The sequence below is a fragment of the Equus przewalskii genome, chromosome 18 (genome assembly GCF_037783145.1).
Source record: "Equus przewalskii isolate Varuska chromosome 18, EquPr2, whole genome shotgun sequence".
Lineage (NCBI taxonomy): Eukaryota > Metazoa > Chordata > Mammalia > Perissodactyla > Equidae > Equus > Equus przewalskii.
The window spans coordinates 6,716,192-6,732,700 of NC_091848.1; the positions used below are offsets into that span (position 1 = coordinate 6,716,192).

The window sequence follows — 16,509 nt, forward strand, 5'->3', positions numbered from 1 at the left end:
CGTGTGATATGTCTCACTAGGGAAACTTATGCCCTTTACTTCTTATCTGTCAGTACACTAAAAGACACCACAGAATTTTCTTTCAGATCGTACCTTAAATTTTCTCATTTTTAGATATTTAAATATTTTATTGCACTGTTTATTGCCTATGCATGATTTCAGAAATTAGTATGCTTTCATATTTAATCATTGTTGTTACTCCTGATTTATACCTAAAACACAGATCTATATAGTATATCCCAAATTAATATTTTAAATTATTTAATTGAACCAGGATTTGACTTTTAGAGTTACATTTTCAAATTTGTGTTAAAACATAGATTTCTACCTAAGCTCTACAATGCATGTAACATTAAATACTCAGTTATAAATGATAATAAACTTCGAGTTGCTGACAGGTTATAGAAGGTAGCAATGTATTTTCATCTTTGGTTTTAGATGAAAAAGCAAGTTTAAAACACATTCTCAAAAATTCTCACAAATAATTTACATTAATAAATATTCATTTCAGCATTTATAATTCTTAGGAAGGATAAGAAGAGAAGACATGAATAAAGAACTTTCGTTCTAAGGTGTATTAAATGTTTCATTCTCCACCAGCCCTCATTTCTCCAAAAGAGTGATTAATTTTATCATACATTGTTTATACAGAAACATGAAACAAATGATTGAGAACTAAAAGATTGCATTATTAAGATAACAGCATGCTGCAAAGAACTTGGGTCTGGAATTTGACCGAAGTGAATTCAAGTTCCAGCTCGTTGTCCAGCCCTGAGAAGGTCAACAGACCGCTTATCCGTCATCCAACTATGGTATCTGATCTATAAATTAATAAGAATAATAGCTGACAGGTTTTTTGAGGGTATTTTATCTGACTCATTGACGCATATAAATAACACAAAATATGCTTGTTGTTTATTATAATTCTCCTTAATAGACCTGATAATTGTTATCATTGTAGTATTCTATTTATGTTCTTAAATTTGTAGTTACTCTCTGTAGTTTAAGGTCAAGCTGAAAAAGTCAAAATAGGTAGAAAAGAAGCTAATTCAGCATAATGAAATATATTGTTTGAGGTTATTTAATGTACTTCTCACTGAAATTACAGGTTCACTAAAGTAATATTAATATAATGCAGATTTTTAAAAATTAAATGCATATCTTGACTTAGAAAGATAGAGATCTATCAATGTCTTCAATGTGTCAGCTTATGCTATTCATCTATATACACCTGAGGCTAAACCATTCCTATATTTCTCCAAATATACTTTTATTGTTATTGCTTATCATTACAACTTAGAATTACCTTCCCAACGTTGTCAAAACACCAAAAATATTTTTTATTTTCTCTTTTAATTGAAGTAATCAAAATAAAGAATTTTATGACCAAAAAAAAAAGCTTTTTAGATAAGAAAAGCTGTTTTATACTATTCATGTGCATTTGAAGTACCATCTGACTATTCTGGTAGTTTTGAATATCTATAACTAGATAAGCAAAGACTAAGTTTGCATTGTGAATCTGTCAGTATATTTTGAATTGAAACAACATAAGAATATAAGAACTGAGGAAAAATAATTGGTGCAGAAGCTGAAGAAGAATAAATGCTTTATCACTAGTACTTACACACATGTATTGCATGACTAAATGAAGAAGAACAAAGGCTGAATGTAGAATTAGTTTTTCTCTTTTTTTCTATCAAGAAAACAATTATGGAGGGAAAACCTTATATGCATAAGTTGTACAACCAACTCAGACAGGCCAGGGAGTATATGTGCTATTTTTTATACGATCTCAGAAGGCATAAATACATATAAGTTAGTAATATTGGCTTATTCTCTTACATAAGGGTTCTCCCCACCTAACCAATTAGATGGTATGATTAAGACAAAGTTGACAATGAGTATGAAGTGTACACAGACACACAGACACACAAAATATATATATTTTATACTGTACATAATATATAATTTAATTTTATATTATTTATTTATTTTACAAACATTTGGGATTGTAAATGTCTATGCAATTGCTTACAAATTGTATTAAATGATAAAACATTAATATATCAAAATGCATATTTCCAGTAAATGTAATACAGCACATCAATGAAATGAAAGATAGAAATCACATGATCATTGCAATAGACATAGAAAAAGCATTTGACAAAATACAACATCCTTTCATGAGAAAGGCCTTTAACAGATCAGGTATAGAAGGGACATACCTCAACATAATAAAGACCATATACAACAAACCTGCAGCTAACATTATACTCAGTGGAGAATTAGTTCCTCTAAGAAACAATACAAGGATCTCCACTCTCACCACTCACATTCAATATAGTACAGGAAGTCCTACCTACAGCAATTAGGCAAGACAAAGAAATAAAAGGCATCCAAATCAGAAAGGAAGAAGTAAAATTGTCACTGTTTGCTGATGATATGATCTTATATATAGAAAACCCTCAAAAGTCAGCCCCAAAATTGTTGTAATTAATTAACAATTTTGGTAGAATGGCAACATACAAAATCAACATACACAAATCAATTGCATTCCTTTACATTTATGATTAAGCATCTGAAAGCGAAATAAAGAAAACCAGCCCATTCACAATAGCATCAAAAACAATAAAATATTTGGGAATAAATTTAACCAAGGAAATGAAAGATTTGTACAATGAAACTGCAAGACTCTGCTGAAAGAAATTGAAGAAGATACAAACAAATGAAAAGACATCCCATGTTCATGGGTTGGAAGAATTAATGCTGTTAAAATGGCCATACTATTCAAAGCCATCTACAGATTCAATGCAGTCCTCATCAAAATACCAAAGGCATTCTTCACGAAAATGGAGGAAACAATCATGAAATTTGCATGGTACCACGGAAGACCCTAAATGGCCGTAGAATCCTGAGAAAAAGGAACAAGGCCAGAGGATCACACTTTTGGATTTCAAACCATACTACAAAGCCATGTTAATAAAACCAGTGTAGTACTGGCACAAAAACAGACATATAGACCAATGGAACAGAATAGATGACCCAAAACTAAATCCCAGTATATCCAGAAAACTAATATTCAACAGGAGAGCCAAGAATACCCAATGAGGAAAGGGTAGTCTCCAATAAAAAGTGCTGGGGAAACTGAAGAAACACATGCTGAACAATGAAATTAGACCCCTATCTCACACCACTCACAAAGGTTAATTTGAAATGGATCAAAGACTTAAATATGAGGCCTGATATCATAAAACTCCTAGAAGAAAATGCAGGGAAGAAACTCAGTGATATTGGTCTTGGCAATAAATTTTTAAACACAACACCAAAAGGACAAACAACAAAAGCAAAAATCAACAAATGAGACTACATCAAACTCAAAGGCATCCACAAAGCAAAAGAAACAATCAACAAAATGAGAAGACAACCTACAGAATGGAAGAAAGTTTTTTCAAGCCATATATTTAATAAGGATTAATATCCAAAATGTGCAAAGAACTCAGTCAACTTAATAACAAAAAACACTCAGAAAATTAGATTTTTAAAAATGGGCAAAAGATCAAAATAGACATTTTTCAAAAATAAAAGTGGCCAACAGACACATGAAAAGATGTTCAACATCACCAGTCATCAAGGAAATGCAAATCAAAACCACAGTGAGACATCACCTCACACCTATTAGAATGGCTATCATCAAGAAGACAAGAGACAACAGGTGCTGGCAAGGATGAGGTGAAAAGGGAACACTTATACATAGGTCTTGGGAATGTGTATTGGTCCAACTACGATGACAAACATAATGGAAGGTCTTCAAAAAGTTAAAAATAGATCTCCCATATTATCCGGCAATTCCACTTCTGGCTATATACCCAAAGGAAATGAAAACAGCATTTTGATGAGATATATGCATGCTCACGTTTATCGCAGCATTGTTCACAATAGCCAAGATATGGAAACAACCCAAATGCCCATCATGGCTGAATAGATAAAAAAGAAGGGGTACACATACACAATGGAATATTGTTCAGCCATAAGAAAGGAGGATATCCTTCCATTTGCCACAACATGTGTAAACTTTAAGCACACCAAGCTAAGCAAGACGTCAGTCACAGAAAGACAAGTACCGTAGGATATCACTTATATGAGGAATCTAAAAAAAGGTTAAACCTCTAAAAATTAGAGTAAAAGGGTGGCTTACCCAGGTAAGGGGGGGTAAGACTGATGGTATTTAAGTGTACAAACTTGAAATGAGTGGTAAATCAGCCATAGAGATCTAATGCACAGTATAATGAATATAGACAATAATATTGTAAAAGAAAACGTAGATTTCATCAGCACTGAATTAATAGTACGCTGAATCTTTTAACTAATAAAGCAAATAATGCAGTTTAAATAAATGTGATTTATAATAACCCAAACCAGGTGCTTTAAAGAAAAGGAGAAATGCAAAATATTTTAAGAAAATTATTAACTATTTTTGAATTAGTACTCTTTTATTATACACATCATGTTTATAAATATTTTTGGATTGCAAATTGCTGAAAAAGGCAGTCTTGTGTGTGCAGTCTTTTGACCTTTGCATGGCCCTGTAATGGGCCTGGAACATTTCCTTGCAAAAGACATGGTGAGCCCTCACAGCATTTGCTAGACATAGGGCCTTGCTTGAGAGTCTCTTTCCCTATTCCAGGCTTGATGTGCTTCTTTGTTCTGCTTAAGCTTGTGCTTCAGATAGCTCTCAGGCACAGTCCCAGCCTTTGGTATGTCAACCCCACCAGGGAAGGATGGGATCCTTTACTTGCAGCAGGAGGGGGGCTGCTTGCAGGCCATCACACTGTGTTGGCAGTGGGGCAAGACCTGCTGGCCACTGGGGACCCAGGCTCATTGCACAAGCTGATCTCACTCTGTCTCTTCCCAGTGTGAGTAAAGCACTGTTCCATCACCAGTTCCTGGTGACTTTTACCTTTCTTGGTGACCCCAAACCATGAAGTGGGTTGACATCCTGGGATTGCTGCTCCTGCTGGAGTGGGACTCCTCCTCTAAAAGTGACAAAAGGTGTCACTTGCTGAACACAAACACTACAAATATGTGTAGTATTAAACAGGAATACTTTGAAAAAGGCAAGATGTTTCTCTTTTTAAAAGTCTAAGAACATTATAACATCTACTTTAGAATATCTTCTGGATTTACTATTATTTCAACCAAGGTTAAAAACATGATATATGAAAGTAGTTCATTTTAACAAAAATAATTTTTGGCTTATATTTATATTTTCCAATTAATCCATGTAAAATTTAATCTGTATTTCACACATTATAAAAAGAGAATATTCTGAGCTAGTTTATTACTTAGATCTATATTAGATATAGAAAATAATTTGTCTAAATTTCCCTCTAGGAATATCACTTAAAAATAGTAAAAGTTAATAAAAATTCTCAATTTACTATTTTTCTTTAACATGAATACATTCGTTTAATGCCTATTAAGAACCTTGGAAAGTAAAGATGGCAAATTCAAGTTGAATTCCTTAAAGGAAAAATAGGAAAGATAGTTAAATATAAATTAGGAGGTATATGAAGCAAATTTCCATAATTTTACAGTTCTGCAACTATTGTTTAAAAATAAGGTAGAGATTTTTATGGAATAGCCATGTTCTTTTTACTGGCTCTGGGTTGTGGAAATTTGATAAGAAATAATAGTAATGAGAAAAATACAGATAATGAAACCTTGCTCAACTGGTTCAATTATAACATCTATATTTTCAATGATTTATCACTTGTATGTGGACTCTAAAAAAGCTGAACTCATAGAAACATAGAGTAGAATGGTGGTTACCAGGTGCTGGGGGTGGGGGAAATAGGGAAAGGCTGCTAAAATGGCACAAACTTCCAGTTAGATGATGAACGAGTTCTGGGGAGATAATGTACAGCACTGTGATTGTAGTCAACAATGTTGTATTATATACTTTAAAGTTGCAAGAGACTAGATCTTAAATTTTATCACCACAAAAATATAATCATGTGACGTGAAACAGGTATGAGCTAACCCCACGGTGATAATCACATTACAATATATAAATGCCTTCAATCAACACGTTGTACACCTTAAATTTACAGAATATCATATGTTAATTATATCTCACTAAAAAAAGAAAAAAAAGAATGTATTTCAAGTTGCCTTGATGTTACATATAACCTATTGTTTCAGAAATAAAGTATATTTTAACAATAAAAACCCCAAAAGCTCTGAACTTTGATACTGCAGTTCTCCATATGCTCTATGGTTATTTTATCTTTATTGATCCTTGAAAAGTTTTCACTGCAAAGTTGTGTATTATTAATAGTTACTAATTATAATAATTAATTGCAGTAATTAATAGTAAATGTCTTCCACTCAAAATAAATCACATTTCATAGTGTATTAAGAATAAAAACTGGAGTGACATCAGCAACATGGCAGAGTTAAACGTTCCCTTTGTCTCTCTCCATTTTTAACTATAACTAAATGGACATTCACTAACCAATGGAGGAATCCCATGAAGCACAACAGGATGCCTGAGAGACACACACAGCTCTACACCTGAGGTTGGATGGACTGGCCACCCAGTAAGCGGCAGAGATAGGTGAGCACTCCCTGCTCTCCCCTGGTAGCCCTGTGCTTGCAGACAAATACTTTCCACCTGGTACAACTGAGCAGAAAGTGGAAACATGCACTGGGGTGACAGTAGGAGGAGTCAGTGGCAGCCTTTAGCCCACTCATGATCACTTTCCTAGTGTGGAGGGGGAGCCTGCCATGAACCTGTGGCACCAAGGAGCTGCCCTAGCTCAGTCCCAGCAAAGAAGCCCCACACACCAAGCACACTGGCCCATGAGCAGAGGCCCAGATCTGCAGGCTGGGGCAAGCACCCATAGTACTGCTGAACCCCAAAAGAGGAAACATGTCCTGGGGTGGCTGTGGGAAAAGGCAGTGGCAGCCATTATCCCACTCTCAATCACTTTCCCAGCAGGGAGAGGGAGCCCACTAAGCACCTATGGCACTAAGGAGTGGCCCAAGCTTGGTCCCAGTGAAGAAGCCCAGTCCATCAAGCACAGCTGCCCAGACCACAAGCAGAGGGTGCAGCAGGTCAAAATGCTGGGGAAAGCACACTCCAGACCTGCACAGGCACACATAGTCCTGCTAAGCACCAAAGGAGGGAGCATGTCCTGGGGTGGCTGTGGGAAGAGGCAGTAGCAACCGTTGGCCTGCACATGATCACTTTCCCCGTGAGGAGAGGGAGACCACCGTGCCACTGAAGTGCCAAAAAGTGGCCATAGATCAGTCCAGTAGGAGGCCCACCTGCCAAGCACAGTCCACACAACAGCCTGAACCCACTCCAGGCCAGGGCAAGTGCCGACACTACCCCCACAGCTTCCAGCAGAAGGCATGGGGGCCAGAAATTCTTCTGCTGCTTCCCTCTATCAGTAACAGGTGGAATCTGCAACCTAATAATACCGCAATTGCCCTGACAAGAGATTAGTTGGTCAAACACCATGAGAAAATTCAGCAATAATTTAGACCAGAAGGAAAATTACAATTCTTCAGAAATCAACCCTGAAGGCACAGAGATTTACAATCTAAATGACAGAGAATTAAAAATCTATCTCATAAGAAACTCAATGATTTACAAGAGAACTCCAAAAGACAATATAATGAGATCAGAAATAAAATGAATATCTTCAGTAAAGAGCTTGAAACTATAAAAAAGAATCAAGCAGAAATCCTGGATATGAAAAACATAATTAGTGAAATAAAAAATAATCCAGAACCCTTAAGAAATAGAGCAGATGTTATAGAGGAAAGAATTAGTGATTTAGAGGATAAAAATATAGCCATTCTACAGGTGGAGGAGGAGACAGAACCAAGATATTTTAAAAATGAACCAATTCTTCAAGAAATATCCCACTCAACTAGGAAAAGCAACAAAAGGATTATAGGTATTCCAGAGGGAAGAGAGTAAAAAAGCAGCAGAGAGCTTGTTTGAACAAATAATACCTGAGAACTTTCCAAATTTAAGGGAGTTTCCAGATTTAAAAGTACATGAAGCTAATAGAGTATGTAATCACACCAATGCTGAAAGACTTTATCCAAGGCATAAATAGTAAAAATGGCAAAAGCCAATGACAAGGAAGAAATATTAAGAGCAGCAAGGCAGAAGAAAATAACCTACAAAGGAAGCCCCATCAGGATTTTGGAGGAATTCTCAGCAGAAACGCTACCCCAGGCTAGGAGAGAATGGAATGATATATTCAAAATACTGAAAGACAAAAACTTTCAGCCAAGAATTCTCTATCCAATGAAACTTACATTCAGATATGATAGAGAAATAAAAGCTCTCCCAGATAAACAAAAGCTGAGGAAGTTCATTGCCACTAGACTTCCCCTACAAGAAATAATTAAAGATGCCCTCACACTGAAACAAAAAGACAAAGGTCTACAAAGCTCTGAGCAAGGAGATAAATAGACAGAAAACTGCAGCTCTCTGTCAGAACAGAGAGGCAAAGACTGAATTATAAATTAAATGAGAAAGGGAAAGAAAACATCAAGAGTAATGGTAAACACTTCAACATAGTCACAAACTCACATCATAAAAAACAGAGAAATTTGTAACAATAACTCAGAAGTGGAGAGGAAAGGGAAGGAACCTGCTTAGGTTAATGGAGATAACAGGCTATGAGAAAAGGGACTATCTCATCTATGATATCTTTTATACAATCCTCACAGTAACCACTAAACAAAAACCAGAGAAGAAGCCACAGTTCATAAAAAGAGAGAAAATGGAGAAAAACCTCTTCAGAAAACTACTGAAATGAAATGGTAGTCAGGAATACAAAGAAAGAGATACAACAAATACAGAGAACAACCAGAAAACAAGAGATACAATGGTAGTATTCAGCGCTCATATATCAATAATGACTCTAAATGAAAATGGATTGATTCTCCAATCAAAAGATGTAGAGTAGCTGGAGGGATTAAAAAATAAGACCAAACAATGTGCTGCCTCCAATAAACATATCTCAGCCTTGAAGACAAACATAGGCTTAGAGTGGAGGGATGGAAGATAATACTCTAAGCTAATGGCAAACAAAAGGAAGTAGGAGTTACCATATTTACATCAGACAACACATTCTTCAAGTTGAAAAAGGCAATCACAGACAGAGAGGGGCAATATATAATGATGAAAGGGACATTCCACCAAGAGCTCATAACACTTATTAATATATATGTACCTAATACAGGGGCCCCAAAGTATATAAAGCAATTATTAACAGACCCAAAGGGAGAAATTAACAGCAACACAATAGTAGTAGGGGCCCTCAATACCCCACTTACATCAATGGACAGATCATTCAAACAAAATGTCAACAAGGAAATAGTAGATTAAAATGAAACACTTGATCAAATGGACTTAATAGATATATGGGGAGCATTCCATCCAAAAACAGCATAATATAAATTCTTCTCAAGTGTACATGGATCATTCTTAAAGAGAGACCATATGTTGGGAAACAAGGCAAACCTCAATAAACTTAAGAAGATTGAAATCACCCCCAATCATCTTTTCTGACCACAATGCTATGAAGCTATAAATCAATCATGAGAGAAAAACTAGAAAAGTCAGAAATATGTGGAGACTAAATAGCATGCTATAGAACAACCATTGGATCAATGAGGAAATCAAAGGCAAAATTAAAAAATACCTGGAGACAAACGAAAATGAAAATACAACATACCAACTCCTATGGGATGCATCAAAAGAGATCATAAGAGGGGAATTCATAGCAATACAGGCCCATGTCAACAAGCAAAAAAAATTTCAAATAAATAACCTTAAAATGCACCTAACAGAACTAGAAAAAGAACAAACAAGCCCAAAGTCAGCAGAAGGAGAGAAATAATAAAAATCAGAGCAGAAATAAATGGAATCGAGACTAAAAAAGAAAAACAGTAAAAAGGATCAATGAAACTAAGAGCTGGTTCTTTGAGAAGATAAACAAAATTGACAAACACTGAGCCAGACTCACCATGAAAAAAAGAGGGAAGGCTCAAATAAATAAAATTAGAAATGAAAGAGAAGAAATTACAACAGATAGTGCAGAAATAAAAATGGTCATAAGAGAATACTATGAAAAACTATATGCCCACAAATTGGATAACCAAGAAGAAATGGATAAATTCTTAGACTCATACAACCTCCCAAAACTGAATCAAGAAGAATTAGAGAATTTGAATAGACCAAACACAAGTCATCAAAAACCTCCCAAAAAATGAAAGTCCAGTACCAGATGGCTTCCCTGGAGAATTCTAACAAACATTCAATGAAGGCTTAATAACTATCCTTCTCAAACTATGTAAGAGAATCAAAGAAGATGGAACACTTCCTAACACTTTCTATGAGGCCAAAATTACCCTGATAACAAAACCAGATAAGGACAGCACAAAGATTGACAAACCAAATACAGTAATACAATAAAAAGACCTTTTACCGTCATCAAGTGGTATTTATTCCAGGGATGCAGGGATGAGATTCCTGGATGGGTCTCAACATCTGCAAGTCAATCAATGTGATACACAACATTAACAAAATGAATAAAAAATCACATGATCATCTCAATAGATACAGAGAAAACATTTGGCAAGATACAGCATCCATTTATGATAAAAACTCTAAAGAAAATGGATATAGAATAAAAATACCTCAACATAATAAAGGACATATATGACAAACCCACAGCTAATATCATTCTCAATTGAGAAAAACTGAAAGCTATCCCTCTAAGAACAGGAACCAGACAAGGATGCCCACTGTCACCACTCTTATTTAACATAGTATTTGAAGTCCTTAGCCAGAGCAATCAGTCAAGGAAAAGAAATAAAAGGGATCCAAATTGGAAAGGACAAAGTGAAACTCTCACTATTTGCAGACGGCATGATTTTATACATAGGAAACCATAAAGAAGCTACTAAAATGGTTTCAGAAATAATAAATGAATACAGTCAAGTTGCCGTATACAAAATCAACATACAAAAATCAGTTGTGTTTTTATACGCTATCAATGAAGAAGAAGAAAGAGAAAATAAGAATACAATCCCATTTACAATTATGACAAAAAGAATAAAATACCTAGGAATAAACTTAAACAAAGAGGTGAAAGATCTGTACACCAAAAACTATAGAACATTGTTGAAAGAAATTGAAGAAGACACAAAGAAATGGAAAGATATTCCGTGCTCTTGGATTTGAAGAATTAATATAGTTAAAATGTCCATACTTCCTAAAGCAATCTATAGATTGAAAGCAATGCCGATCAAAGTTCCAAAATCATTTTTCACAGAAATAGAACAAAGAATCGTAAAATTTATATGGAACAACAAAACACCATGAATTGCCAAAGGAATCCTGAGGGAAAAGAAGAAAGCTGGATGTATCACACTCCCTGGTTTCACAATATACTACAAAGCTATAGTAACCAAAACAGCATGGTACCGGCACAAAAATAGACACACAGATCAATGGAAGAGAATCAAGAGCTCAGAAATAAACCCACAAATATATGGAGAGCTAATTTCTGACAAGGGAAAACACAGGCAGCATGCTTTTTGACATCGGTCTTAGCATCATATTTTCAAGTACCACATCAGACTGGGCAAAGGAAGCAAAAGAAAAAGTAAACAAATGGGACTACATCAAACTAAAATGCTTCTGCACAGCAAAGGAAACCATGAACAAAACAAAAGGACAACCTAACAACTGGGAGAAGATATTTGCAAACCACATGTTGGATAAGGGGTTAACATCCAATATATACAAAGAACTCATACATCTCAACAACAACAAAAATAACCACCCAATTAAAACATGGGCAAAAGATCTGAACAGAGATTTCCCTAAAGAAGATATACAGATGGCCAACAGGCACATGAAAACATGTTCAACATCATTAACTATCAGGGAAATGCAAATCAATACTACAATTAGATATCATCTGATTATAGTATAGTACAGTATACTAATTATAGTATAGTATAGCAGAATGGCTATAATTAACAAGACAGGAAATAACAAGTGCTGGAGAGGATATGGAGAGAAGGGAATCCTTGTACACTGCTCGTGGGAGTGCAAACTGGTGCAGTCATTGTGGAAAAATAGTATGGAATTTCCTCAGAAAATTAAGAATAGATCTACCATATGATCCAGCTATTCCTCTGCTGGGTATTTATCCAAAGAACTTGAAGACACTAAAGCATAAAGATGTATGCACCCTTACATTCATCACAGCATTATTCATAATGGCCAAGACTTGGAAGCAACCTAGGTGCCCATCAAGGGACGAATGGATAAAGAAGATGTGGTGTACATACACAATGGAATACTACTCAGCCATACGAAATGATGAAATCCGGCCATTTGTGACAACATGGATGGACCTTGACGGTATTATACTGAGTGAAATAAGTCAGAGAGAGAAAGTCAAATACCACATGATCTCACTCTTAGTAGAAGATAAAAACAACGACAAACAAATACATAGAGACAGAGATTGGATTGGTGGTTACCAGAGGGGAAGGGGAGGGGGGGAGGATGAAAAGGATGATTAGGCACATGGGTGTGGTGATGACTTGTAATTCTTCTTTGGGTAGTGAACGTGATATAACCTACACAGAATCCGAAATACGTCACAATATACATCTGAAAGTTATATAATGTTATAACCCAATGTTACTGCAGTAAAAACAAATAGATAAATAATATTTGAAAATGTAAATGGTTGGATGGATTTGCTGTTGCTTACTTTTATCAATATGTAGGTTTCTTTTTTCCTTTTAGGTTAGTCCCTTGATAGGCCTTTCTGTGTGTTTTGGTTCACAGAACGGATAAACTTACAAAGCAGAGTAAAAAGGTGGAGTTTTATCTTCCGTACTTGAGTGGTCCAGGATCTCAGAGAAAATAAAAAGGTTAAGGTGCAGAGAACTATACAGTATGAGTCAAAGAAAAACTCTACACCCTCCTCTCTGGATGTAGATAAGAGTTTATATAATTTGGAAGGTACAAATTCTAATCAAGTAGACGTAAGGTCACTATGCTCTTTATATTCCTGTATTTATTTTTTAAAATGGTATTGAACTTTTATTGTGTGCCGTGGACACTGGTGAATAACAATAGACTTGACACTGCTCTCGTGATGCAAACACCAGCAGAAGAGACACAAATAATTAATAATAATGGAAATAAAGGTAAACTGCAGCATTACGTAGGAGAGACTAAATAAAACACAAATAGTAATGAGGTGCCCTTTAATCTGAAAAGTAATTATACAGAAATCAACAACATGAAAAGAACAGCATAAAATATAATTTTGAAAGTCAATTCTAATAATCATTATATACACATTTTACACACACACTATATACACATATATATGATATCTTTTATATTATATATAATGTAATTTATCAGACAGGATGATGCCACAAGGAAATTAATATGGATGGAAAATAAAGGAGTCAAACTACTGAGTCTTGTCACATTACAAAATTAACGGCCAGAGAGGCAAGGAGGGCATATGAAGTAGATCAGAGATCAGCAGTAGTTAGTAGCTGTTGGTGACTTAGCAGGAAAACCTGTCTTCTCTTGTAAGATAGATTTTTTCCCCCTAGTTCACCATTTCATTGAGGGTTTAGATCTCCATGGTCTCAAGTTTATTTTGGGGCTTGGTTCACTAATCTAAATATCTCATCTTGTTTGGTCTGCAGGCTCCCTTGCCTCTGAAGTGGCTATAGAAACCAAAGCCTTTGGTCACAGTTGATCAGTGGATATTCCCACCAGAACCACTAGCTTATTGAAGCAATATTTGTTTACTTCTCTGGATTTTTTTTGCAGTTTCTCTTTTTTGGAGTGGAGGTGCAGAGAGGGGATTCTTTAATATTTTGTCTATATCACCCATTCATAAAAAAGTGATTTTTATCTGTTGTCTGAATTTTCAATTGTTTTGAGGAGTATGGATCTTTCTTATACTTACTCTGCCACATTACTAGAAACATAAGCTCAATGTATATATTTTAAATTGATTTTTCTTTATCTTAATAATATTGCAGCATCTTTCTGTTAAAAACAAAATCTTAAATTATAAGTCACATTAGCCTTCAAAAAATTCACTGCATAAATATGTATACACACAAATACATGCACCCACATACATGGGCATCTGAAATTAAACTGATGCTTATATTATCTTTCATATGAAACTAGGGGCTATTCAGTTCATACTTATCGAGAATGGATACGTCAGCCTTTTACATCTCTCAGTATGGTATTAATAGTCTTCAGCGTACTGGCATGAGCCATATATTTCTTCAGCCCATTAAACTGAAGCATGACAATCATATTGTTGACAATGCTGAAATTGAGAATAAAGAAAAAGGAGAATAATGTCTGCATTTAATGCATATTTATGTACCTATGACTTCATTTATCCAGGGAGATTCTTTGAATATTTATTCTGTGTTGGAGTCTGTGTTAGGATGTTGTGCTTGGGATACTCCAGTGATAAAAATAGATAACCTCTTTGTCCTAATGGATCTTACAGTAAATATAGCTGAAGTTGATGAAAAATTGCAAAAAACAAAGGATAAATAGTAGGATGAATCAAATCTCCTCTTGGCATTCTAATAAGTGACTGCATCATCCTGTGGAAGTGAAGTAGTTGGTGGAAAATATTTGGGAGACGGTTGAAGAGGAGGCTATGAGTGATTTATGGAAATAGCCATATAAAGAGGTAAATTTTATTTTTAAGAGCATTATGATTAGCAACTTTCAGAGGAATCAAAAAAAGATATGATCTCAAAGTTCTGTTTGCTTGTTTTTCTTAGCAAACCACGACTGGATGGTCTGCTGGTTAACAGCATACTGCATAAAAAATGTTTACTATGTTTTAAAGATTCCCAAATACCTTCTCCTAATTCTTGAAATTGCAGTTTTGTCTTTTTTGACAAATTTAACCACATTTCCTGGATATGCCAGCAGCTCCTCCTTGGTGGCCTTTGAATCAGCTTTTTCAACTCAGTTTAAGCATTGTACTCAATAATTTTACCATCTGCTCTCTTAGAAATATAGTATTTTATTTTTAAGAGGTTATCCTTTGAAGTAATTTCCTTTCCTTCCACAGATCTCTTAAAAATTATTTAATGTTTTAGACCTCCCTTGATTTAATGGTTCTTTATTATGAATTTCCATTCAATATCTTCTCACATCACACTCAGTATATTCAAAGACTAAATGTGATCCTGTTGAATGTATGTATTGTATCTTGATCAAGAGGCTGAAAGTATATGACATTATAAGGGGAAAATAAACATCGCAACATTAAGATGCACAAGTGACTTACAGCTGACCCTGTGCCATATCTGTTCTTTGCTGTGATCCCAAAGCAATTAAAGGAAAACGGAAACTTTGTTGTACTTTCAGCTAATCATTTATTTTATTATATCCAGCATATAACAGGTCCCTATTCTTCACCCCTTAATGACCTATAGTTTGTAGGATAATACAGTAAGCTTCTTTCTATTTAAATTTTTGGCCCATTGCTCATAAACTGATCAGTACCCTTGACTTGTTTTTCCTTAGATGTGCATGTTTCAGAAGGTTTTGTCATCCAGTATATGTAGGGTTTTTATGTCTTATTATACTTCTCTCTAGAGATTCTTTGCTAGATTAGAATATTTCTCTCGAATATATGGTCAGAGAATGATTCTTCTTCTCTTAACTTATCCTTAAGCACATAAAGTTGTTTTTTCTTGTAATTCCTGATCAAGGGTATATTCATATCAGTGCTTTCAAGCTTATGTGCCCTAAATATCAGCTCCTTCATGTAATCAATACCTGGAAGTTTGATTTTACCCAGAATTATTATGTCTCATGAGAGTCTCAACTTTCCTATGAACATCTCCTGAAATCAAATGAATGAGTCAGCCATCTTACATCTGTTTTTATCTATGCATTGAGGAAGAATGTTATGTTTATTGGGGCACTGTCTAAAATTATACATATGCATATAAACATATGCATAAACTGCTCCACAATTCAACTCTTGCACTTCAATTTATTCGACTTCGCATAAAAGATTCCAATTCTAAACCTTCATCACTAGTGTAAACAGCCCTTCAGTTGGATTTCTTTTTCATTCCATTTGCACTAAGAAATGCCATGTAAGCCTAATCACAATACGTTTAGCAAAGGCAGAAACGAAGGAGAAAAGCATGCTTATATGCTTTGTAAGGTGGCTGGTCAGCAACTGAGTTGTCTACCTCCATAGCCCAGTTGTTCATTCCCATACAGAAGCCTCCTAAGAAACTAAAAATAGCCACATATCAATGACCTGTAGAGTCACTTGTAAATATCTGAACCTGAAAATGATGGGTCTGTATTTCCTGCGTTTCTATGATTCTTGATGCCATTGTTTAGAATCATGACCACCATAA

At 35.0% G+C, this 16,509-nt stretch overlaps 1 long non-coding RNA gene across 1 annotated transcript; it reads right to left on the reverse strand.

The window, feature by feature from the left end:
- Positions 1-244: 244 nt before the first annotated feature.
- LOC139077088 (uncharacterized) lies at positions 245-16,288 on the reverse strand. Its single transcript, XR_011529301.1, has 2 exons — positions 12,825-16,288; positions 245-821 (listed from the first exon to the last, which is right to left on the reverse strand). It is a non-coding gene; the product is annotated as an uncharacterized lncRNA (long non-coding RNA).
- Positions 16,289-16,509: the final 221 nt, after the last annotated feature.